Raw genomic sequence first — 13,237 nt, 5'->3', positions numbered from 1 at the left:
ACATTATCTTATTTATATTAAATATGTTTGATACAGCCTATACTATAGACTATTTATAGTGTTAAATATTAACTGTATTCCATGTTCCGCAGAGTGATAGATTGGAGATTGCGTTTGGAAACCACCCTCTAGAAATCCTGCGTTTGCCACTGGAATTCAAATGTTTGAAAAGTCAGTAGGGTGTCTGTTTTTTCCTATTTAATAGACAGGGAAAAAAAGACATCCAACCGACTTTTCAAACATTTGAATTTCCTCATAATGCTGTGGAGGGGGAAACTCCAAAGCCGCACACCGCATCGGCGTCTGCGCACGCATATGCAGCCGTGTCACAGGCTGTGTTCGAAAAATAGCAGGAGCTGGTGGTTGGTAGTTTATCTGGGATTGGTATGTTGTACCGGCAGATGGGAGGCTACCTGTCAGTATACCAACAGTGGTATCCCGTCTGATACCGCTTGTCACAGGTTTTATTCCCTCTTGGTTGGAGGCATGGGAATAACCTGCGGTATTTCACCAGCTGACGGGATTCCAGCATCAGTCTCCTGAACGCCGATATTTTAACTTCATCTTGTTTATCTCTCTCTCTCTCTAAAATCAGACTCTGGATGTATGTAAAAAAAGACACGGTATATAAATCACTGCATCTAATTTTTTCTCTTCTAATTAAACAGCAAAACCCTGCGGCCACAGGGTTTTAACATTTCCTCTCTTAACCTCTTCTTCTCTACCTCTATCAGTTGGAGTACTGCAAGGCCAAGGCTCAGTCTTAGGTCCTCTGCTTTTTTCAATCTATACCTCATCTCTTGGTAAACTAATCAGGTCCTTTGAATTTCAGTATAATTTGTATGCTGATGATACTCAAATCTACCTATCCTCGCCAGATTTATCACCATCTGTATTGGTTCGTGTCACTAAATACTTGTCTGCCATTTCATCTTGGATGTCATCTCGCCACCTAAAACTCAACATTTCCAAAATAGAATTATTTTCCCACCAGCCAAGAGTAGTTACCAACCTGATATCTCCATAACTGTTGACAATGCGGACTATCCACCCTACCCCACGAGCTCGATGCCTAGTTGTCATCCTTGACTCTGAACTGTCCTTTTTCCCACACATTCAATCTGTCTCTAAATCATGTTACATGCAGCTAAAAAACATATCCAAAATACATCCTTCTCTCACACAGGACACTGCAAAAACTGTAATACAGGCACTCATCATCTCCCGCATTGATTATTGTAATAGTCTCCTTACAGGGTTTTCCCAAACATAGGCTCTCACCACTACAATCCATTTTAAATGCAGCTGCGAGGCTAATCTTCCTCACTAGACGTTCTTCGTCTGCTGATCCACTCTGTCAATCCTTCCATTGGTTACCGGTATTCTACAGTGTTAAATATAAAATACTTTTACTTACATACAAGGCTATTAACCAGACTGCACCAACGTACATCTCCTCACTTATCTCAAAATATCTCTCTACCAGACCTCTCCGTTCTGCACAAGATCTGCGTCTCTCATTCACATGTAATACTTGTTCCCAATTAAAATTACAGGACTTTATCCAGGCTTCCCCCACTCTGTGGAATGCCCTCCCATGCACAATAAGACTCACATCTAGGGGTAAATTTACTAAGGTGGGAGTTTTTTAGAACTGGTGATGTTGCCTATAGCAACCAATCAGATTCTATCTATTTTCTTCTAGAAGCAGCTTGATAAATGTTAAGTAGAATCTGATTGGTTGCTATGGGCAACATCACTAGCTCTAAAAAAAACCTCCCACCTTAGTAAATTTACCCCCTAGTCTCCAAACCTTTAAACATTCCCTGAAAACTCACCTCTTCAGAGACACCTCTTCAGACAAGCCTATCAAATTCCAGATCCACCTACATAACCTTCAATGCTTCCCTATCTAATTACATCCTCTCTGTACAGTCCACATAACCTTACATATTTTGTATTCTAACATTGCTGGGTGATCATACAACCCATTAAGAACCTAGCAATTTGGTGGACCCTTGTGCAATAGGTAGCATCTATCCTTGTGTATCAATGCCTATTTCCTTATAGATTGTAAGCTTGCGAGCAGGGCCTTCCTACCTCTATGTCTGTTTTTGTCCAGTTTTATTCTATCACAGTTGTTTTAATTGTAAAGAGCAACGGAATATGCTGCGCTATATAAGAAACTTCTAATAAATAAAAGAAATAAATTTCCCTCTCAGTTGAATTCCCCCTCTATATGTACTTTACAGTTCATGTGATTTTTTTTATACTGTATGTGTTTCTTAGAGTGGCTTTTCTAACGTATGTATTTTACATGTTTTATTATACAAAAGGTATTCAAAATGTAAATTTGTGACATTTTAACCAAGATCAGTAAATATTCTGCGAGGGCATATCCCCCAACTGTCTTACTTTTTAGTGAGTTCAATATATATACAGGGAGTACAAAAAGTCCCCCTTCAGTGACTGTGGTCCTAGCAAGTCTCCACGCAAAGAATGTATGCTAAGTAATATTAAAATATCATTGTTTTTAAACACATTATTTACATGAAATAAAAGATAATTTGTAATGTCTTTACAGTATCTACATTAAGGTGTAGCCGCTGGGTTTTATTATTCAATTGCTGAAGAGAAAATGAGATACAGTAATTTCTGTAGAAAACAGCAACAGCAAGTCTGATTTTTCCTAAAATCGTTCTGGCACCCCTACGGTACCCTTTCCCCCCTGGGGACTAATTAAGTAATTGAAAGTTTAGCTTAATTAGTCAGTAATTACTCACCTCCGAAGTGATGCCTTCTTCCTCCAGCATCGGGATCCGGTCTTCTGCAGCAGCTGTGAGGGTAAGTATGGGTGACTGTGTGTAAGTTTGTGTGTGTAAGTATCAGTGTCTGGTATATTGGTAATCAGCCGGTTCACCCTGCATTACCAAGCTCTAACCAGTAACTAGCCCGGCTCACTACTGCTTACCATTTTAACCGGTACCAAGCCCGGTTTCTTGTTGCGTTGCCAGTATACCGGTACCAAGCCCGATTTCTTATTGCATTACCAGTATAACCAGTACCAACCTTGGTTTCTCATTGCCTCACCAGTATACAGGTACCAAGCCTGGTTTCTTGTTGCATTACCATTATATCCGGTAGGTACCAAGCCTGGTTTCTTGTTGCATTACCAGTATACCTGTACCAAGCCCAGTTTCTTGTTGCATTACCATTATAACTGGTACCCAGCCCTGTTAATTGCGCATTACCAGAATAATCGATACTCAGCCCGGTTTATTGCGCATTACTACTGTCAAAGTCAGAAAAATATCTCTATGCACACTACCATATTTGCACCTCACACAGGTCCGTGCTGCGCATGCGTACGCTCTCCCGTACGTGCGCATACTCACAGTCGCGGGCACCCGCAGGCGCACGGTATGCGTATTTACGGTAGAGTTTATGTGATCGTAGCGTGCGACTCAATCGTTACATATTTTCACTATATAATGTATTTTGTAGATCATGGTCCCTTTGATAGATTCTGAAAGTTTAGTTAACATAGCATGTTCCTGAACAGAGAGATCCCTCTTTGTATTGTACGAAGGGTCTAACAGGGGTCATACAGTGGTGTTTGGTACCCATCGGAAGAGTATTTAAATAGCAATATTCCGGTGTTGGTTTGGAGCGGATTAATCGCTCGTGCGAATAGTTATGGACATAAGAAGTTTATGTCCATTTACTATTATTTGTTCTTATTTAGTCATGCGGCGGGAAACCCAGTATCCCACCCACCTGAACAGTTGGAAGCAGTCACAGCCCACCTGTATGAATCAACCTATGACCTTTTGTTATAATGCGAAGCCGAATTCCTGTGTCCAATGAACAATGAGATTGTAGGGACCATTGAATTGTATTGTGTGTGGGGCATAAATAGGCAGGCCGACCATATCCAGTTGACTCTCTTCAACGGTTCTCATTGCTGATAATCGGGAGCTGGATATCGAGGCGCATGCGATCGTTTCCCCTTGTGCGTAAGTGTTTCTCCGCAACTATATTGATCTTCTTGTTATTGTGGGCCAATTTCTCTCTCTCTCTCTCTCTCTCTCTCTTCTCCTCTTTCTCTCTTATTTTCTCTTAAATAGTAATTGTATTATATTTCCTGTGTAGTTATCTGGTTAGGTAGTCTATGTTATATTGTAGTGTATGATTTGTATTTGTATTAATTCTTTTGCAAGTATATCATTCATAATATATATATATTAGGCGTTGGACCCTAAGCCCAGGTATCTGTGTATTTCTTATAGTGTTAAGTATTCTCAGAGCGTCGGTGACGCTCATACAGCTTTTGAGTTAATAAGGTTACACTGTGTTGCATTTACACTCTATCTATACACTAAGGTTTTACAGCATATTACATTGTTTATGGTTTAGATTTAAAGGTTTAACATTGTTAGCGTCAGCGCTGCTGGTGATCTCCTCGTGGTCCCGAGCGTCCGCTACGCTATAGCGAATCATTACGTTAGTCAGCAGCCAATAGCGTGCCTGCCTGTGATCTCTTGGCCGTGAGCGAACGTGACGCTTGAGCGTCTCGACTACGGCTAAGCGATTGTTACGCAACGAGCGTACCCTTACGGTACTTCATACGTAGATAGCGTACAGTGTTCTTAGACCTCATAAAGGGTATTATATAAGATAAATATTTAGCTTTACCAATTGCGGGCTCGTCCTGTCCTTCACATATCTGCACTAGGTAATTTCAGCAGACATTATCCAGCAGCAAAGGGCGGGAGATCATATTCCTTGTAGTGCTGTTTGGATAAGCGTCTGCTTCTCTTAGTAAAGGGTGCTGAAGGAATCCGGGAACCGGAGGTAAGAACAACACGCTAGTCTCTTTTAAAACTGTTTATTTTTCTGTCTTGCGTACACACGCACGCACACATATATATCTGCATTTCTTTTTTTCATTTGTGTATTTTCGTATATCACTCTCCTGTTTGCCAGTTTTATAGTTGATAAACGTGCTAAGAGAGATTTGCCGCTATTTCATAGTTTAAGAGTAAAAAGGTAATATAGTTAAAGTATAGACAAACACAGCTGTGCCTGAGAGACAAGGCGAAGTCAGTGTGGTGCGTGGTAGATGATAAAGGATCATCTACATTGATAAACGTATAAATTGTGTTACGGTGGATCTTTGCTTTGCGTACACGTGTCTCTAACAAAGGACTGAGACTTGCGTACGCAACCCAAGGGCCGACGCACGCAGCGTATATTACGCAACGGAGCGTACGGGTACGCCCACGTAACTCAAATCACAAGTGTTAATTTTTTTCAACGCGATAAATAGCGCAACGCGGTAAATAACGCAAGGCGATAAATCGCGCAAATCTATTTTAACATTCGAAATTTAAATTAACAGATCCTTCTCCTAATTTGTAACACATCTGGTCTAAAGAGAAATTTCTGCGCAGAAATAGAAATAGAAACAAAAGTGTATATGTGGTGAGTGAGTGTTTGTTTTTACAATTTTTGAGGTTGAACCACAAGAAAAGTCGAGTTCTCGTGAGGTACATGCGTGTAAGTGACGTACATGGTGGCTAGGGAGGCATCCCTGGTTAAAACATACAATTTGAGCATTAGAGTGTAGCAGACCAGGAGGTCATACTGTAACAGACCAGGAGGTCATAGCAGACCAGCAGGTTTAGGTACAGCAGACAAGGAAGTCCGCTACACAGTCCACAGGCACAACACCAAGAAAGGGTTGGTGCAACACCCATATAGGCCATGCAAGCTCTGGCTGAAGGAATTCGCAGCCGTAATTTTCGATTCCACTGGTCGCTCCGTACATAAGATTAGTTGCTTATGTGCTGAACTATTGTACCGCACGTAATTGTGTACATTAGTAAACCTGACCGGTACTATTTGTGTACGAAGGTCATAAACGCTATTTGTACATTCTAACGTGATTTGTGTAATTTTTTTTATTTTAAGGGAGGTTCGCTGCTCACTCAGGAACTATCCAACAACCAATAGTTACTGGAAAGAGTAAGTGTTCTTCGGATCACCCTCGCAGGTTCCAGTAAATAGAGGTTCAGGTCGCAGGGGCCCTGGGTCGAGTACGCCAGCACTATATCAGTGTGATCAGGTCGTATTGGTCGGCGTGGGCGAGTGAGTGGGGTACTCGGTAAACCGCCACCGTCAGCCTATTTTGAACATTTTGGTTTGCGTAAGGGTTGGCTGAATAAAGCAACACCTTCGAACTATGGGGGCCACTTGTTCAGGTAGGGGGCGATCAACCTCGGTTCGGGTTGATTCAGTGAACCGACCAGTCGGGTCGGCAAGGTACGTAATGTGTGAGAAATACGGAAGTCACACAGAAGCTTTATGTGATGAATGGGAGAGAATGACGGTACATGACGGGGAGAAATTCCCAAGAGTAGGTAGCTTCAGCACAGAAGTGTTAACGAATTTAAGGAGAAGGATATGTCTCATTAAATCAGCCAAGAGACGAATCAAGCATTATGATTATTTACAGTTGTGGCAACAGGAGGGTGACATACAGAGAGGATTGGCTCAGGCGGCGGGATCTGGCTCGATCAGAAAACTGATAGCCACGGCCCCACCGCCACCATATATATCGGGAGAAAAATTGGTTGCGGAGAATGACGCACTAAGGTGTAACACACAAACACTTAGCAACTGTGTAAATGTTAAAGATAATGTTAACCAATTAACCAATGCAAGTATTAACCCGTGCAAGTTGTACCCTGTTTTGAACTTTCCTCAGGAGTGTGATCAAGAGGACGAATCGGCAACAATTTCAGCGCTCTCTCTAGCAGCCACCATAGCAGAGACCACAGTAGGCACAGCTCCACCCCCGAGATTAGTAACAAAGGCCCCTAGCGGAGGGATAGGTGAGGTCGTATCAACGGGTAAGTACGGCACCATACACTATGCTGAAACTATTTCACCACAGCCTGTAGAATCTACACAGAATGAGGTTGTTAGAGTTAATCCTGTTAAGGTAATAGTAGTTCCAAATGGGAAAACAGACACTTCAGGAGTCACTCCTGTTAGGAACATTGCCATGTACAGCCCATTTTCCCGAATGGAATTAAGGACCATAGTGTCGGAATTCCCTGACCCTAGAAAAGACTTAGTAGCCAGCCAAAAATACATCAGAGACCTAGGTAACACTGTAGAGCCCAACAATAAAGACTGGCAGATATTGCTGAGAGCATGTTTACCCTCCAATGTCGACGCAGCTCAATTTTTAGCTGACTGTGGATTAGATCAGGATGTACCTCTTACAGAAGTGTACAACAAAGACAATGTAAAAAGAATAAGTTTACAGTTAAAGGAGTATTTCCCAGCCGTAGTTAAATGGAACAAAATATTCTCCATTAAACAGAAGGAGTCAGAAACAGCTGCAGAGTATTTTCACAGAGCATTATCAGAAATGGCAAAATACACAGGCATAGAGGACATTAAAACAAACATAAACCATCGAGAAGTAGCAGTATCGGTACTGATGGATGGTTTAAAAGAGTCATTGAAGACTAGGGTACAGACCACACAACCATGTTGGCGAGGTCTGTCTGTGGCTACTTTGAGAGAGGCTGCTATTGATCACGATAGGAACATCACCAGACACAGGGAACAACAAGGTGATAAGTTAATGGCAGTAAGTATACAGGCCCTGACCACAAGGCAGCCTTTGTTTATATCACCAAACCCTGTGGGTAAGTCAAATGTGGTTACTTGTTATTCTTGTCATAAACAGGGACACATGGCACGAGATTGTAGAGTGAAGAATTCACGAAACTCATACCAACCCCCTAGACAACGACACGACACACGACATTGGGATCAGGGTCCGCAGAAACGGAGTTATGAGCCACATACAGGGGAAACAAAAAGATATCCCCTGAACAGAGACTGGCAAGCCTCTGGTAGCTCCCAATTAACTCCATCACAAGTAGTTGCTGCCAGCGGGATTCAGGGAGGTCACCATACCCAATAGGGGTGTGGCCATACCTGTAATCTGCAGCCAGTAAAATTGATTGCAAGCCTTGGAAGTGAACCAGAAATTGCAATCAATGTAGCTGGTAAATCATTAAACTTTCTTGTAGACACAGGGGCGGCCAAATCAGTGATAAATTCGACAGTGGGCATGAGAACCACTGGTAAGACAATTCCAGCCATAGGGGTAACGGGAGTAGTCCAGCACTACCCTGTTAGCAAACCAGCCGAGATTACAGTAGGGCCTTTACATACCAAGCATTCCTTTTTGCTGGCTGCATCGGCACCGACTAATCTCCTGGGAAGAGACTTACTGTGTAAAATGGGGTGCGTCATTTATTGTACTCCTGAAGGTGTATTCTTGGACATACCTGAGAATCACGCTCAGGAAGTGCGAGACATGTTAGACTCCCCGTCAAAATTAATGTCACATACCATTATGACAAATAGGACTCCCTCCCAAGTAGAAGAAATGACATCTCAGATACCAGAGTCACTTTGGACTAAAGATGGACAGGACACTGGATTAATGGCAAACGTAGCTCCGGTAGTTGTACAAGTAAAAGATGGTAGGATAGCTCCAAAAATCCCACAGTACCCTCTGAAGCCAGAGGTGGAGTTAGGAGTGTATCCCGTAATAGAGCGCTTGCTACAACAGGGCATTCTGGTAAGAACGTCCAGCACTGCCAATAGTCCCATCTTACCTGTTAAAAAGAGTGGGGGGAGGGGTTACCGGCTAGTGCAGGATCTAAGGGGGATTAACAAAATAGTTGAGAGTCAGTTCCCCGTAGTGCCAAATCCAGCTGTCATCCTAATGCAAATCCCTCCCACTGCGAAATTTTTCACTGTTATTGACCTCTGCTCCGCTTTCTTTTCGGTACCTCTGCACCCTGACAGTCAATATTTGTTTGCATTTACATACAGAGGAGTCCAATACACATGGACTCGATTACCACAAGGATTCATAGATAGCCCAAGTATATTTTCTCAGGCTTTGCATGATTGTTTACAGTCTTTCCAACCAGTGAGTGGATCAGTATTAATACAGTACGTGGATGATCTACTACTGTGTTCTGATTCATTGGAAGCATCCCTGAAGGATACGAAACAGCTCCTGTTTCATCTTTCAGACACAGGACACAAGGTTTCCAAAGACAAGTTACAATTATGCCAAACTAAGGTAAAATATTTGGGACACTGTCTAACACAAGGACTGAGACACCTGACCGCTGATAGAATTCAAGCAATTAGAGACATGACTCTGCCACAAACCCAGCAACAGATCAGAACATTTTTAGGAATGTGTGGGTATTGCCGTAACTGGATCCCAGGGTTTTCCATTCTAGCGTTACCCTTGCAGGAGATGGTCTCCTCAAACAAACCTGATCGGATTTCGCATACAGACGAGTCTGAGACAGCATTTGAGAGACTTAAACAGTGCCTAACGCAGGCACCAGCATTGGGTATGCCAGACTATGGGAAACCCTTTGAACTATACGGAACAGAAAGTGCTGGTTGCGCGGCAGGCGTACTAACCCAAAAGCACGGTGATGCCAGCAGGCCGGTAGCATATTACAGCGCTCAGCTAGATACGGTAGCGCGATCCCTCCCCACATGCTTGCGAAGCGTTGCTGCGATAGCATTGCTAGTAACGAAAAGCGAAGACGTCGTGCTAGGTCACAACCTCACAATTCATACACCACACGCAGTGTCAGCCTTGTTAAATTCTGCCCAAACCAGACACGTCTCATCAGCGCGGTTTACAAGATGGGAATTGGCACTAATGGCCCCCGTAAACATCACCATAAGGAGATGCAGTGCATTAAATCCTGCAACATATCTCCCAGGTGTGCCTGGACAGGCACAAAGGGTGGAGGATGAGAGTGGTGGGGAAGGAGAATTTAATACAAAGGAAGACACACATAATTGTATGGAATATTTGACCCAAAATTTTACCGCAAGGCCTGACATCAGTGACAACCCACTGGAAGATGTAGAACTTACGTTCTACACGGACGGTAGTTGTCATAGACAGTCAGACTCGGGAGACTTGTGTACTGGATACGCAGTCGTAGATTACCAAGGCACCATAGAAGCGGAACCGCTAGGCCCACCTCACTCAGCCCAGGTTGCCGAACTGGTCGCCCTAACCAGAGCATGTGAATTGGCTAAGGGCAAATCAGCCAATATCTACACCGATTCTAGATACGCATTCGGGGTAGTCCATGATTTCGGAGCCCTATGGCGCCTCAGAAATTTCATGACGGTAGCTGGTACACCGGTAGCGCATGCAGCTCACATAAAAAGGCTTCTAACAGCGATACAGGAACCCGACAGAGTGGCTGTTATCAAATGTAAAGCACACACATATAGCCAAGACCCAGTATCACTTGGTAACAGCCGAGCAGACGAAGCTGCTAAATTAGCAGCTGCTACCCCCAGACAGACAGACACCACACAACTGATGGTATTTAATACCATCAACACACAGAAGTTGTGTGAGATACAAAATTTGTGTTCCACACAGGAAAAGGCAGTCTGGAAGGCAAAAGGATATGGTCAGGAGTCCTCAGGACTCTGGACGGATGGACACGGTAAACCAGTGGCCCCCAGAGCATACCTTCCATGTTTAGCTGAGGCAGCTCACGGGCTGACTCATCTGGGCAAGGAAGGGATGTGCAAGTTGGTAAGAGCATATTGGTGTGCCCCAGGATTTTCATCTCATGCGAGTAAAAGGGCAATGTCATGCCTTACCTGTCTGAGAAAGAACATCGGAAAGGCAATACCTACAGAACCATCTCATATCCCACCTGCCGGCGGCCCTTTTCAGGTAATACAGATTGACTTTATTCAATTACCCCCTTGTCGAAATTTGAAATATGTACTTGTTTGTATAGATGTTTTCTCAAATTGGGTCGAAGCATTTCCAGCGGCCACAAATACCGCTATGTTTACTGCTAAGAAAATTGTGCAGGAATTTGTATGTAGATATGGTATCCCTAGAATTATCGAAAGTGATAGGGGTACCCATTTTACAGGTGATGTCTTCCAAGGAATGTGTAAATTGATGGGAATTGATAGCAAGCTGCACACTCCATACCGTCCACAGGCGAGTGCGAAAGTGGAAAGAGTGAACAGCACTATTAAAAATAAACTGAGTAAAGTGATGGCAGAGACAGGATTGACATGGCCAGAAGCTTTACCCATTGTACTGTACAGCATCAGAACCACTCCCAGGTCCCCTCTTAATCTGTCTCCCTTTGAAATCTTGTTTGGTCGACAACCGCATGTTATGATTAACCCTCAGGATGATTTGAAGTGTAACAATGAAGTGACTGTAAAATACTTGATTAACATGAGTAAACAGTTGAGGAATCAAAATGATAATCTGAAGTTAGTGATTCCTGATTTACCAGATAGTAATTGTCATGACATTGAACCTGGGGATTATGTAATGATACGGAATTTTCTACGCTCAGGTTGCCTTATTGACAGATGGGAAGGACCATACCAGGTCTTATTGACTAGCACTACAGCATTGAAGGTTGCTGAGAGAGAGACTTGGGTTCATTCGTCCCACTGTAAAAAGGTTGCTGATCCAGAGAGGCCCCGTGATAAGGAACAGACGGTAGAGGTTGTATCACTGGAGTGTCTGTTCCAGGAGGATTGAGGCGGCACCTGAGCATTGAAAATCACAAGACCAAAAGCAGTTGTCGATCCCCTGTTCCCTTTTATTGTTTTTCTCCAACTTCCCATCCCCTCTCCCTCAAATTATTTTCTCTAACGTCCTAGTGGATGCTGGGGACTCCGTCAGGACCATGGGGATTAGCGGCTCCGCAGGAGACAGGGCACAAAAATAAAGCTTTAGGATCAGGTGGTGTGCACTGGCTCCTCCCCCTATGACCCTCCTCCAAGCCTCAGTTAGGTTTTTGTGCCCGTCCGAGCAGGGTGCAATCTAGGTGGCTCTCCTAAAGAGCTGCTTAGAAAAAGTTTTTAGGTTTTTTATTTTCAGTGAGTCCTGCTGGCAACAGGCTCACTGCATCGAGGGACTTAGGGGAGAGAAGTGAACTCACCTGCGTGCAGGATGGATTGGCTTCTTAGGCTACTGGACACCATTAGCTCCAGAGGGAGTCGGAACACAGGTCTCTCCCTGGGGTTCGTCCCGGAGCCGCGCCGCCGACCCCCCTTGCAGATGCCGAAGATGGAAGAGGTCCAGATGCAGGCGGCAGAAGACTTTTCAGTCTTCCTGAGGTAGCGCACAGCACTGCAGCTGTGCGCCATTGTTGTCAGCACACTTCACTCAGCGGTCACGGAGGGTGCAGGGCGCTGGGGGGGCGCCCTGGGCAGCAATGTATAATACCTTTTTTATGGCTAAAAATACATCACATATAGCCCCTGGGGGCTATATGGATGTATTTAACCCCTGCCAGGTCTCAGAAAAACGGGAGAAGAAGCCCGCCGAAAAGGGGGCGGGGCCTATTCTCCTCAGCACACAGCGCCATTTTCCCTCACAGAAATGCTGGTGGGAAGGCTCCCAGGCTCTCCCCTGCACTGCACTACAGAAACAGGGTTAAAACAGAGAGGGGGGGCACTGATTTGGCGATATGACTACATATATTAAAATGCTATAAGGGAAAAGCACTTATATAAAGGTTGTCCCTGTATAATTATAGCGTTTTTGGTGTGTGTGCTGGCAAACTCTCCCTCTGTCTCCCCAAAGGGCTAGTGGGTCCTGTCCTCTATCAGAGCATTCCCTGTGTGTGTGCTGTGTGTCGGTACGTGTGTGTCGACATGTATGAGGACGATGTTGGGAGGCGGAGCAAATTGCCTGTAATGGTGATGTCACTCTCTAGGGAGTCGACACCGGAATAGATGGCTTATTTAAGGAATTACGTGATAATGTCAACACGCTGCAAGTCGATTGACGACATGAGACGGCCGGCAAACATTAGTATCTGTCCAGGCGTCTAAAACACCGTCAGGGACGTTATAATGCCCATTTTACCTCAGTCGGTCGACACAGACACGGACACTGACTCCAGTGTCGACGGTGAAGAAACAAACGTATTTTCCTTTAGGGCCACACGTTACTTGTTAAGGGCAATGAAGGAGGTGTTACATATTTCTGATACTACAAGTACCACAAAAAAGGGTATTATGTGGGGTGTGGAAAAACTACCTATAGTTTTTCCTGAATCAGATAAATTAAATGAAGTGTGTGATGAGGCGCGGG

The sequence above is a fragment of the Pseudophryne corroboree genome, chromosome 6 (genome assembly GCF_028390025.1).
Source record: "Pseudophryne corroboree isolate aPseCor3 chromosome 6, aPseCor3.hap2, whole genome shotgun sequence".
NCBI classification, from domain to species: Eukaryota; Metazoa; Chordata; class Amphibia; order Anura; family Myobatrachidae; genus Pseudophryne; species Pseudophryne corroboree.
This window is presented reverse-complemented; position numbering follows the sequence as displayed.